The sequence below is a fragment of the Tenrec ecaudatus genome, chromosome 4 (genome assembly GCF_050624435.1).
Source record: "Tenrec ecaudatus isolate mTenEca1 chromosome 4, mTenEca1.hap1, whole genome shotgun sequence".
NCBI lineage: Eukaryota > Metazoa > Chordata > Mammalia > Afrosoricida > Tenrecidae > Tenrec > Tenrec ecaudatus.
In genome coordinates this window covers 169,096,661-169,109,497 of record NC_134533.1, presented here as the reverse complement: position 1 = coordinate 169,109,497, position 12,837 = coordinate 169,096,661, and the positions used below count along the sequence as shown (strand labels likewise).

Genomic DNA, 12,837 nt, shown 5'->3' with positions numbered 1-12,837 from the left:
TTTGAGTGGAAATTTTCCTCGTGCAAGCCGGAAGGAAAGTTCTTCTCCACAGAGTTGCAAAGTTAGATAAAACCTTGGCGGTGTGTTTAAGGGCGATGCTTTAGAATGGACAACTCTGCTTTCTCGCTCATCCTCTTTGTGAGAACTGTGGTTTCTTATATAAAAGGAAACAAGGAGTTTGGCCAGGATGGCCTGCTTCCTTGAACAGAGGAATCATTATAGCCTTGAAAACGATCATTCCTATTTTTTATTCCAATGATTTACTAGAGAAAAGTGAGAACAAAATATTTAAAAGTTAATGTGACGTTTCAAGTTATGCTTTATGACGCCTGCTCGAAGGTCACGTGCCCAACACGTGGACACGTGGAACAAACAGATCTGCTCCGGGCCAAGGATGGCGAGCCCTCATGTCGCACCCCTTGGAAAGGAGAGAGCGGCCCCTGGAGAAGGACATCACGTTTGGTAAAGCAGCGGGGCAGGGGTGAAGAGGAAGGCCCTCAACAAGACGGATTGATTGACACGGTGGCTGCAGCAGTGGGCTTCGACATACGGACCCTTGTGGGGATGCAGCGAGCCCGAGCAGGGTTTCCTTCTGCGGCCCACAGGGTCACCGCATAGGCCTTGGATCAGCCTCCACAGCACCTAACAACATGAACACATGTGTGAACACATGTGGAACTAATTGTACGCATGCTGGGTTTTGTTTATAAAGCAGAGTGGGAAGCTACCACTGGGGGAAATGTGACCAGGACTCTATTCCCTAACTTATAACCGAGGGAACCTGGAGAGCTAGCATTCCACGGTAGGAAAGCCTCTCCAAGTACATGATCCTGCTTTAAATTTCATTCCCACAGATTCTCCCCTTACAGCTATGCTGCCTTAAAGTGAGCACATGGTTGGCTTTATGTCCCTATAGAAGCAGACAGCCTTTAGCTCTCTTGTCCCACTGTGTCATCTAACACCTCCTCATACCTTCCCCCAATGCAGGTATTAGGTTTCCTCACCTGTGAGCTCAGGGACCTTAATGTAGATAGATCTCACCCACCTTGTAACCCACGTAACTACTGAATTTGCTTGTCTTAGGCTACCGATAAATGTCCCAGGTAAGTAAAGTTTCGCTCTTCTCCCAGTTCCACGTGGACCATCGAGAGAGGCTGAGGTGAGCATGCTACCATAAATGTGTCTGTCTCCTTTGTGGCATTGTCTCTCCTATCTCTCCTACCCTCTATGATTTTACTATGATCTTTATATAGCATCGCCGAACAATTGCGCCGACTGGCCCTGTGGTTGTTGGAGGCTGGTTTCCTCTGGCAAAGCAGTGGTTAACAGCAAGGATTTAGTTGAGCAGTGGATATGGTCAAGTATCTACACGACTCTTTATGAGCTATGTGACCCAGCCAAGTCCCTGAACATCTTTGAGCTTCGGTTATCTTCTCTCGGTTGCCCTCAAGCTTCAGGTGGCTGTGGGAGAAATGCCTTACCGGGTTTTCCTGAGAATTGCAGGCAACACGTTGAACAAAGGTCTCAGATACCAGTTGCTTCTGACTCATGGAGGTCCCTGTGTGTCAGGGGAGAACTGTGCTCGCTGGAAGTTTTCAGTGAATGGTTTTTCAGAAGGAGACCACCAGGCCTCTCTCGAGGTGCCTCTCAGTGGAACTGAACCTCCAGCATTTCGTTCAGCAGCCAAGCAGGTTAACTGTTTGCATCCCAGTAAAGCTTAGGCAACTATAGCCAAGAGTCCTCGTTAGAAGATCGTGGAGAACATTTTCTCAGCCAGGACTAGGAGTAATCAGGCTTTCTCTGAGCAAATAAGCCCAAAGCAAATGGTAGGAGTCATATAGCTGGTGAACTTGTTTCTTTGCATTGGCTTCTGGAAAGTGCAGGGCCAAATTTGTGGCTAACCTTTAGGGGTGCATTTTAAGACTGGAAACAAACCATGACTTCACCTTATTATTCCTGACAGTAGTTCCCCTTTGCATTTATTTCTTTACTAAGTAGTCTTCCACTTTCTCAATGAATTGTGTGCAGATTTTGAAGTTGTTGCCGCTGCTACTGCCGCTGCCATGTGACATCAAGTCAGTTACGACCCCTAGCGGCATCCTAGACAGCAGAATGAAACACTGCATGGTCCTGCTCCATCCCCACAGCTTCTCCTCGGTCTGAGCCCATCGCTGCGGCCCCGGTGTCAATCCATCGCACAAGGAATAAACACATATGTATTTCCACCACTCTGGTGGTCCTCACATGAGGCTGAGCTTGTGTTTGAAAGGCTTGCTTATACGTTGCTCCGTGTAAAACTTATGAATGCTTGTTTCTACATGCAAACAATATCATACACGGTCGCTAGGATTCCTGGCCACTTACAAATGCCACAGCATGGCTCAATCCAGCATAAAGCCACCATTTCTGCTTTTGTTTTTCTGGAAATTTTTATTAGCTCTATTTAGCATGCCAGTGGGGTTCAACACATCTGGGCAGCCTTTTTCTGATTCCTCCGTGGAGGTTGTTCTATTGCTCTTCCCCCACTCCGCGCTGGCTCCTGCCAAGGGGGGAGGGGGGAGGGCTGAGATGATGATAATGGAGCGAGGCAGGTTCAGCAGGTGGAAGTTGGGGAGTGGGAGAAGCAGTGATTGCCAGGGAGCCTGGAAAGTGGGAGAAAGCGTGGAAGAGCAGGTCACTTCAGACAGTGCCTCCATTCTGGCTCTGCTGATTACTAAACCACTGAGTGTCCCCACTGAGGTTAGAAAACAACCACTGCCTGAGTCCCCCAAAATTAACATCTTAAACAAGTTTTTGAATGATCCTGAAATACTGAGCTGTGTGCTGCTGACACGGTCCTTGTTTCTATGACTTTGCATTTTTATTTTGCAAGTGACTTTTGTTTCTGTTACCGGGACTTCCCTGTGGTTCCCTCACTTCTCTTCCAATAAGCCACACAGGTTTGCTCTTACGCTGATGTAGCTTAAGAACAGACGTGAGAAAGAACTGGCAAGTACAGAAAAGAAAGTGACACCTATTCTCATTAAAGAACGCAGCCCAGGAAGCCAGCCCTCTGGGGACAGGTCTGCTCTGTCCTATAGAGATGCAGTGAGTCAGAATAAACACACAGCCCCCCACAACAACACATGGAAAAGAAAAGAGCATAGGCAACAGGGGGGAATGATATTTTGTGCATCCTCCAACAGGCAAATTAATTTGACAAATCATTAAAACCATCACATTTGTAAGCTGGTTGTTGATGGTGATATTTCTTGCAGTGCCAAGTTTCCAGAATGACCACTGTCAAGGGCATTGGAATCTAGGCCACTTGGCCATCCTGCAAAAGTTTCTGCAATTGAACACATTTCCACCGGATTATGTGGGTACTAAGGAGAATTTGTGGCAACCAAATTTGAATTTGTTTCTGTAAATGATAAAAATCTTCTCCAGGTGGGGCTAGGGGGTCATGGTAAACGGGGATGGCAGTTCCCCTGCTCTAGGTCTAGGGCTTTATAAAATGTTGATCTCAGTAGCATCACAATTCATGGAAAATATAATGCAGCTGCATTAGAACACCTGCGAAATGAAGCTAGAATTACTTCAGCTGACTGCTATTAACCCAAGCTCTGGGACCGACTGCCAGATAAATCCTTGTAATGATAGACTTCAGCAGTTGTACAAAGCCAGCTTTTAAAGATTGGTTCCTGGAGATGAAATATGACTTACTGTGACAAAGGGCCTATCAGCCCAGACCAGTTAAATAGACAGATTTTCTTTTGATTATTCACTAACAGAATTAACACTGTTTATAGAAGTAGCATACTGGCACAAATATTAATATTTTTAAATGGCTTCTGTACAGCTAAGGACCGCTGCTTTTATCACTATTGTCCCATTGGTACCCAAACATCCAGTTTTTTAGAAAGCAGAAATGGCATTTGGTGAAATCCTCTAAAGAAAGAACACTTGCATTTCACACACAGTGATGAATTCGAAAGTATCCCCGCCTCTCAGAGGTCTCCCTCCTACAGCGAGGTTTTCTACAACTGGCAAGGGCAATAGAGCAGTATCCTGTCTCCGTACGGTCAATGAAGCTTTGAGTTCTTCCTTCAATACCATTGGTTCCTGACCGTATGCTACCTCTTGAAATGGTTGGCCATTGATCAACCAATTCTTTTTGAACAGTCACCGAGTATTCCTCCTATCTTTGATGTTTTCTGTATTGTTCAATATTTAACCCATATAATCCTTCAATACTGCAACTTGAAGCTTACAGAGTTCCTCCCGCCCTTCAGCCTGAGAAATGTTGAGCATGCTCCTCTCATTTGGGCTTGTCTATCTACGGTCTTCACACATTTCATTAAGACTCCACCTTGACTTCTCCACCTGCCTTTTGAAGTTTTCTGCTCAGCTCTGACTGCAGCATTTTTTTCCTTTTGCTTTTGCTAGTATAAATTCAAGAGTGAGTTTAGAGTATCTTTTGACATCCATTTTATCTCATCTTTATTTACTGTCTATCAAATGACCTCTTGCTTTCTTCATGTATGATGTCTTTGACATCGAATATCTCATCCAGTCTTTGGTCATTAGTATTCAAGGCACAAAATCTGTTCTTGAGAGGGTTTCTAAGTTCAGGTGGAACCTACTCAACATTGTACTTTGGTCCTCATGCACTTATTTCAATTTTCTTCGACTTGCACATGATAATCTGTTTCTCAGTTGGCCCCCAGTCTATTTTTCTGACTGATATTAAACTTCTCGATCATCTTGTTCCACAGATCCTAATGACTTGAGACCTGTGTATTCCTTCTGGCGAGGGCCACGTGTATAGTCACAGTCTACAGTGTTGTAAAAAAGTTATCTGCACTCACCTTCCTGACACAATCACTGAAGACAAAATGGGTGCATAAGCAAATGTGGTGAAGAAAGATGCTGCTGCCAGGCTGTTAAAATATATAGTATGTGAGATTTTAAGGTCTTGAAGTTAAACAAGTGGCCATCTAGCAGGGAAGCAACAAAGCCCACATGGAAGAAGCACACCAGCCTGTGTGATCATGAGGTGTTGTGTTAGTCTGGGTAGACTAGAGAAACAAATTCATAGACACACTCATATGTATATAAGAAAGAGCTTTATATACAAGAGCAATTGAATACTGAGAAAACATCTCAACCCAGTCCAAATTAAGTGCATAAGTCCATTAGCGCATATGTCCGATACCAATCTATAAAGTCTTCTTCAGACTTTTGAAACATGTGCAATGGTAGCCAATGCAGGAAGATCACCGGCCAGTGGGTGGATAGTTTTGTGGATCTAGTGACGGTGGAAGCAACTCAGTGCTGGTGTGGGTCTCCACGTGGCTCTTCCAGGTCCAGGGCTCTTGAGGCAACAGCATAAATCCGTGTGTCTTGTCAGTAGAGAGTCTCTCGGAGTGAACAGAGAGAGAGAATGTCTCCTGCCTCCAAGGAGTAATACGGGATTTCCCAGCATTTTCAGGAGAAGGCCATGCCTGCACAGAGGCCTCACTGTCTATGACCTGATTGACAGGCTAGACTCCACCCTTTCACTCTTAATCCTCTCAAATTGACACATGATTATATAACTACTACAGGGGTCAATGGGAAAAGGTATCAGAAGTTCAAAACCAAGCAACCAAGTCAATGTGAAGGCATGGGGATGTAGTGGAGACCCAAAACCCACCTGAAAGTTAATTGGACAGACCCTTACTGAAAGGCCACATGGAAGGGAAGATAGATTTCGGGTGTGGTATGGCACTGATGAAGCACATAACTATCCTTTAGTTCTTTAATATTTCTTCCCCTTACTATTATGTTTTTTTATTTGTTTTACCTCATTAATCATATTAGACTTGCATATGTTCATTTGTATAATTAAGATCATTCAATACAGGAAAGCCAAGATAGATAATCTTTCAGAAACAGTACCAGGAGTAATGAATCCCTGAGGGAATGGGAAGTAGGGGGAGGGCAGGAGGTGCAGGGGAAGCAGCTGATAACACCGATGACTGTAGAACCCCACTTGAGGGGAGCAAACAACAGAATTGTACATAAATGGGTATATTGGATGGTATAAGATGGGGCAAAACAAATTAACAATAAGGGTTCCTAAAGGGAGGGGGAAAGGGAATAAAGGGGAGGTGATATCAAGGAGGTCAAGAAGAGAGAAAATGTTTTGAAACTGACTGTGGCAGCAATTGTACCATACTGCTTGCTATGACTGAACTATGGAATGTTATGATATCTGTAAGAACTCCCAATAAAATGATAATAAATAAATATAGCCCCCCCAAAAAAGGTATCGGCAGTGAATAAATGGTTGACCTTTCTCTACTGTTTCTATCACCAATGCCATGTTTTCCAGCTAGTGATCTTTCTTTGTTTCCAATTTTCAAATTATCATCACTACTGTGGGAGGACGTCAGATGCTCACAGGCATCCTCCCTGAGGGTGATCTGTTGCCAGACTGCAGTGGGCCCCACTCCCTGCTGTTAAGGACAATGGACGCCTGCAGTCATCTATTTGGTTCCTGTAGGTGGGGTTTACACCCTACTGATAATGGTTCCTATGGAGATCTAGAGAATAGGTCAAAGTTCAGCTGCCATCCTGAACCTAGGATCTACCCATCTTGTCACATGTATACCCCCAATCCCTCCTCTTCCTATTGCGTGTATGTCCCTAGACCACCCCCCTCTCATTACTGTAATACCTATAGCATAGCCCTTTCCTGTGACGGATGTCCTCACCTGTAATTGGGGGGCTTGCATGTCCCCAGAGAAGATAAAAAGCCTGGGCTAGCATTAAACTCTCTCTCTCCCTCCACATGGACCATCAGGCGGGGCTGAGGTGAGCATGCTACTATGAATCATGTCTGACTCCATTTATTTCAATACTTCTCTTATATCTCTCATACTCTCTGTAACTTTACTAGGATCTTTACTTATTATCACTGTACAATTGCGCCTACTGGACCCGTAATGATGTGTTAGGGACTGGCTTCCCCTGACACACTACCAATTACAATGTATCTTGACTTCATGTTTGGTCAATTTCAGAGTGCAGAACTTGGTAAAAATCATTTTCTTCATCTTTGGCATTAGTGGAAAGTAAATTTTTAAAAAATAGTCATGGTAACTGGTCTTCATTGTAGATGATCCTATCACCAACAGCGCTGCATCTTAGAACAGATCTCAAACTGTCCTTTCATTGTCATTTCCATGTAGTACACCATCCACATAGTACACCATTTGATTCTCCAATTCTAAATGGATAGGACCCGTCATTTCAGCTCACTATTGCCTAGGATATCATTCTTCATGTACTCCATTTCATTTCTGATAACTTCTGATTTTCCTAGATTCATACATACTTTGTATGTTCCACGTTATGATTATTAATGTATGCTTGTAGCAATTTCTTCTCATTTTGAATCATGCCTCATCATCAAATGAAGGTCCCCAAAGCGTTCCTCCATCCACATCACTAAGTGGACTCTGCTCAGGGTGGAGTCCCAGGCATCTTCTGCGTGGCTTCCAACCCGACGGACTCTCATCTTCAAGCAATTTATCCATGACATTTTCACGGGTCTTCTTTTTTTCCAGAAGCAGATTGCTAAGTCTCCCTTTCTAGTCTTAGTCTGAAACCTGTTCACCATGAGTGACACAGCTGATATTTGAAATGCCAGTGACACACAACATCCAGCATCACAATAATGTACAATCCATTACAATATAAAACATTGACTAACAAATGATGGCTAGCTGTCATAGAGGATGATTACCCAATGAACTAATTGACAGTATTTGTCCAGACTCACTAATATGGTTGCTATGAGATAAATGCTGGGTGGGGGCACTTATTTCCACGTGTTGCATAAGGTGATGCTGCATATCTGCTGCATTGTTCGCATATGATACTCCAACAGGCATGCATGACACCTACACAGGATGTAGCAACTCCTAAGTAATTATAAGTATTAGAAGCTTGGTTAAAGAGTAGTGATGAGGAAGGACAAAGCTGATCTTGTGAAAACTCCTGACTGAACATGTAGGGTCATCAAAATGTGCCTCTTCTGCCACTGTGTGCTCACTCATGTTGGTCTCCTATAATACCTTCTAGAGGTTCCGATTCATCTTTTTTCCCCCCGATTCATCTTAAAGAAACTGAAGGCTGCTTAAAATTGTTCATCAATGGGCCCTTTCCCAAGCGAGCTGTCAACGTAGCTAAGGGAAAGCTTTGAATTAGCATTAACAGTGGGCAAAATTGAACTTTGGATGTCTACATAATGTTCTACATGATTCAAGTCCTTCTTGCTAGATTAATTACAAGAGCCAGGTATAAAGCAATTCACTACTGGGACCTTAAGTAAGATCCAGGAGACTTATTGATCATCATTATCCATGAAAACATTTCCACTTTTCTTCATTCCTATGAGTAGCTCCAGGTTACTAGCTGATAGAAAGTTCTCTTGTTTGAAGAACTTCTGTTAGTGTTTCATTTTTGTATCTTTCTCTCTTTTTTTTTAAGTTTCTACCTCCCCTTTACCTACTCAAAAGTATAATTTAGATATCTGCTCATATTAATTTGAAGTCTGCTTCATTCTGCTTTATGTTCCTAAGGTGTCACCTTTAAGTTTCATATTTACTGTGGTTTTCTGATGTGTCTACTTAAAGGTATAGGCAAACCTTAAAGAGCAGTTTGACTCTGTAGCACATTAAATAGTAAAGGTTGCTCAGAGCAGCTAGTGATAAACTTGGTTAGCTTTTGTATATCTGATGGAAGAGGGGGAGTGTTTTTACTTTCATTTTAGAAAGATATTTTCACTGGGTATAGAATTCTCACTTGACAATTTTTTTCTTTCAGGATTTTAAAGATGCGATTCCATTCTTTTCTAGCTTATATTGTGCCCAATGAAAAGTTTGCCGTAATTTTGAAAACGTTGTTTCTCTGTACAGTGTGTCTTTCTTTTTCCTTCTGGCTGTTTTAAGATCATTCCCTTTGCCACTCGCATAAAGCAGTCTAGTTAGAATATGACGTGGTGTAGTTTTCTTCACACATTTTGGGCTTACGTTTCCATGAGCCTCTCAGTTCTCTGAGCCTAGGGCTTCTTCAAGTTCTGAAAAATTTCAGCTATGGCTTCTTCATATATTGTTCCTCCTCCTCCTTCCTTCATGAGGTCCTTTACACATTTATTGGACCTATTGTCTGTGTTATGTTCATTTAAATTCTTTTGTTTTATACATGCATTAGGATTGTCTTTGATAAATTTTGGTGAACCTATACCCAGTGTAGGACACATCGTTTCAGCAACTTCTGCATATAAAATTTAGTGGCATTGATTATACTCCTGAGTTTGTTCCACCATTCTCCTATCTGTTTTACATCATTCCATCATCGTTATCTAAAAGTCACTGCCCCCTACACTTCTCATCAAAGCTTCCAAGTTACCATTGTCAATGTGAACTCACATGGGTAATTATTTAAAAGAACACAATGTCCATAGCAGACACCCTTTACTGGTTAACATAAGCTATTTTTTTGTTCAAAGCTTATTATCTTGAACAGTACTATTTTCTTACCTTTAAAGCAGTCTGTTGTATCCTGGAATCACCTTAACTACCTCCCCATATTAACTTCTATAAGTACACTTTTTATAGCCCCTCTTTGTTTTGTTTTTAATCATTTTATTAGGGGCTCCTACAACTCTTTTCACAATCTGTACATAAATCATTTGTGTCCAGCACATTCGTATGTATATTGCCATCATCATTCTCAAAATACCTGCTTTCTACTTGAGTCCTTGGTATCAGCTCCTCATTTTCCCCCTCCCTCCCTGCTCCTCCCTCCCCTTGAGCCCTTGATAATTTATAAATAATTATTATTTTATCATATATTACACCATCCAACGTCTCCTTCACGCAGTTCTCCGCTGTCCATCCTCCAGGGAGGAGGTTACATGTAGACCTTGTCATCTGTTCCCCCCTCTCCCTCACCCTCCCTTCACCCTCCCGATATCGCCACTCTCACCATTGTTCCTGAGGGACTCATTTGCCCTGGATTCCCCGTATTTCCAGTTCCTAGCTGTGCCAGTGTACCTCTTCCAGTCCAGCCAGTTACATAAGGTAAAATTGGGATCATGATAGTGGGGGAGGGGGAGGAAACATTCAAGAAATAGAGGAAAATTGTATGTTTCATCGTTGCTACACTGCACTCTGACTGGCTTGCACCTCCCCACATCCCTTCTGCAAGGGGATGTCCAATTTCCCCAGATGGGCTCTGGGTCACCACTCTGCACTCCTCCTCATTCACAATGCTATGTTTTTGTTTTTTGTCTTTGATGCCTGATACCTGATCCCCTCAATGCCTTGTCATCTCACAGGCACGTGTGCATTTTCCATGTGGGCTTTTCTCAGTTAGATGGCCCCTTGTTTATCTTCCAGCCTATGGAACCCCAGATTCTATATATTCTGACAGCAGGGCACCATCAGCTTTCTTCACCACATTTGCCTATGCACCCGCTTTGTCTTCAGCATTCGTGTTGGGGTAGGCTGGTGTGCTTCCACCTCATCAGACTTGACTGGAAAGCACCCGTGAAGGAAAACAAACAGACCCTGAACTATTCATACATTTATGTGTGTATGCATGTGTGTGTGTGTGTTGTTGTTGTTGCTGTTGTAGCTATTGTTTTACTTTCTGTTGTTGCTTTGTGGTACTCAATCTTGTACATAGCATGTCTACCTGGGAGGAATAGGTGGAAAACAAGCCAGAAGAAAGAACAATAGGATGACAGTTCCGGGGGTACATGGGGGTAGGAGAGGTGGGGGAAAGGAAGAGGGTGTTAATAAGCCCAGGGACAAGGGAATAACAAGTGATCCAAAATCAGTGTCAAGGAGGGTGTGGGAGGTCTAGCAGGGTTGGATCAAGGGCAATGTAACCGAGAGGAATTCCTAAAACCCAAATGAAGGCAGAACATGAAAGTGGGACAAGAGGAAAGTACAAAGAAACAGAGAAAAGAACTAGGAGGCAAAGGGTAGTCATAGAGATTTAAATACAGACATTTAAAGATGTAAATATATTTATATACGACGAGGGGGGAATAGATCTATGTACATATATTTATAGCTTTAGTACTAAGGAAACAGATGGACAGTGGGCCCCTGCTCAAGAACTCCCTCAACACAAGAATACTTTATTCTAACAATTCGGCAGTCTGAGATGCTCACCTGCCTGGCACGAAGGCTGATGACAATGGGTACACAAGAAAATGTGGTGAAGAAAGCTGATGGGGCCCAGCTACCAAAAGATATAGCGCCTGATGTCACTGAAGACAATGGGTGCACAAGCAAATGTGGTGAAGAAAGCTGATGGTGCCCAGCTACCAAAAGATATAACACCTGAAGTCTTAAAGACCTGAAGATAAACAAGCAGCCATCTAGCTGAGAGACAAAAAAACCCACATGGAAGAAGCACACCGGCCTGTCCCGACTCGATCGCTGAGGACAAAGTGGGTGCATAAGCAAAAGTTGCGAACAAAGTTGATGGTGCCTGACTATCAAATGATATAGCATCAGGGCTCTTAAAGGTTGGAAGACAATCAGGTGGCCATCTAGCTAAGAAACAACAAAGCCCTCTTTGTTTTAAAGTTGTCAATATTCACAGCTAAACACCTCTGGTTGCCCGTGGTCTGTTTTATAGCTTTGCTTTACTTTGGTGAAGCCTTTTCTGAGTTGGTATCTGGGTGATGCTGATATCTGTCTCTATCTCAGGCTTTCATCTGATGTTTGGTGCTCATTGTCTGAAAAACTCCCTTTAGTGTTTTTGTAAGGTCTGGTCTGGTTTTGCCCAAATCCCTTAATGTCTGCTTCTCTGGGACTATCTTAGAGTTGCCATCATTTTTGAAAGACAGTTTTGTTGGATACATGATTCTTGGATGGCATTCTTTTCTTTCACGACTTTATATAGGTCATCCGGTTATCTTCTTGCCTGCATGGTTTCTGATGAGAAATGAGTGCTGAGCCTTATTAGTGCCTCTTTGTAGGGGATGCTTCATTTTTCATGGGCAACTTCCAAAATCCTTTGTTTGACTTTGATTTTGGAATATTTGATATGGTATATTTCTTGGCTACATCTTTGGGGATATATTCTATATAGGATTTGTTGGGCCTCTTGGATGGACCTTCTTATCTTTCGTGACATTTAGGAGTTTTTCTGTCAATATGTCTTCAAAACTTATCTCTGGGCTCTCGATGGAAGATTAAATTTTGAATGTCCTGAGAGGTCAGATTGCCATCAGTATCTTCCTGTAGACATGGCCTCTGGACATGGACATGGACATGAACATGGCCATCATAAAATGGAACTTCCAGATTATAGACAGTGGAAGATAGAAGGGACACCATTAGAAATTGTCCAGGAGAAGCTGGCTGCACAGGGGCTAAGAGATCCATGGGGCTGCAATGAAGCTTGGAGATACATGGGTGGATTTGCAAACAATGTTTCCTTTCTTGGTGCAATATTAAAAGGATTCAAATGGGGATTTGCTCCCTTCATGATAGCTGCAGGAGCTGAGTATTTCCTGGAGTCCCCGCATAAAGATAAGAAGGATCACTGAAGCTAGTTCCTGAAAATTGATTAGTGACTTCATAATCTATTATAGAAATAAGATATCTATACCATAGCCTCCTTCTCGGTGTGTTTGCTCATTAAATAAAACAAGTAAGATGCCATAAAATTACAAAAAAACCAATAACTTATCTCTGTACATTTTAAAATGTAGTTACTAAATGTGACAAAGAGAACACCATCTTTTTATCTGTCTTGGTGATATGAAGCTACATCGTAAGA

At 42.7% G+C, this 12,837-nt stretch overlaps 1 pseudogene; it reads left to right on the top strand.

The window, feature by feature from the left end:
- The first annotated feature begins 12,301 nt into the window (after window positions 1-12,301).
- Window positions 12,302-12,626, top strand: LOC142447214 (NADH dehydrogenase [ubiquinone] 1 beta subcomplex subunit 3 pseudogene; annotated as a pseudogene).
- The last annotated feature ends 211 nt before the right edge of the window (window positions 12,627-12,837 follow it).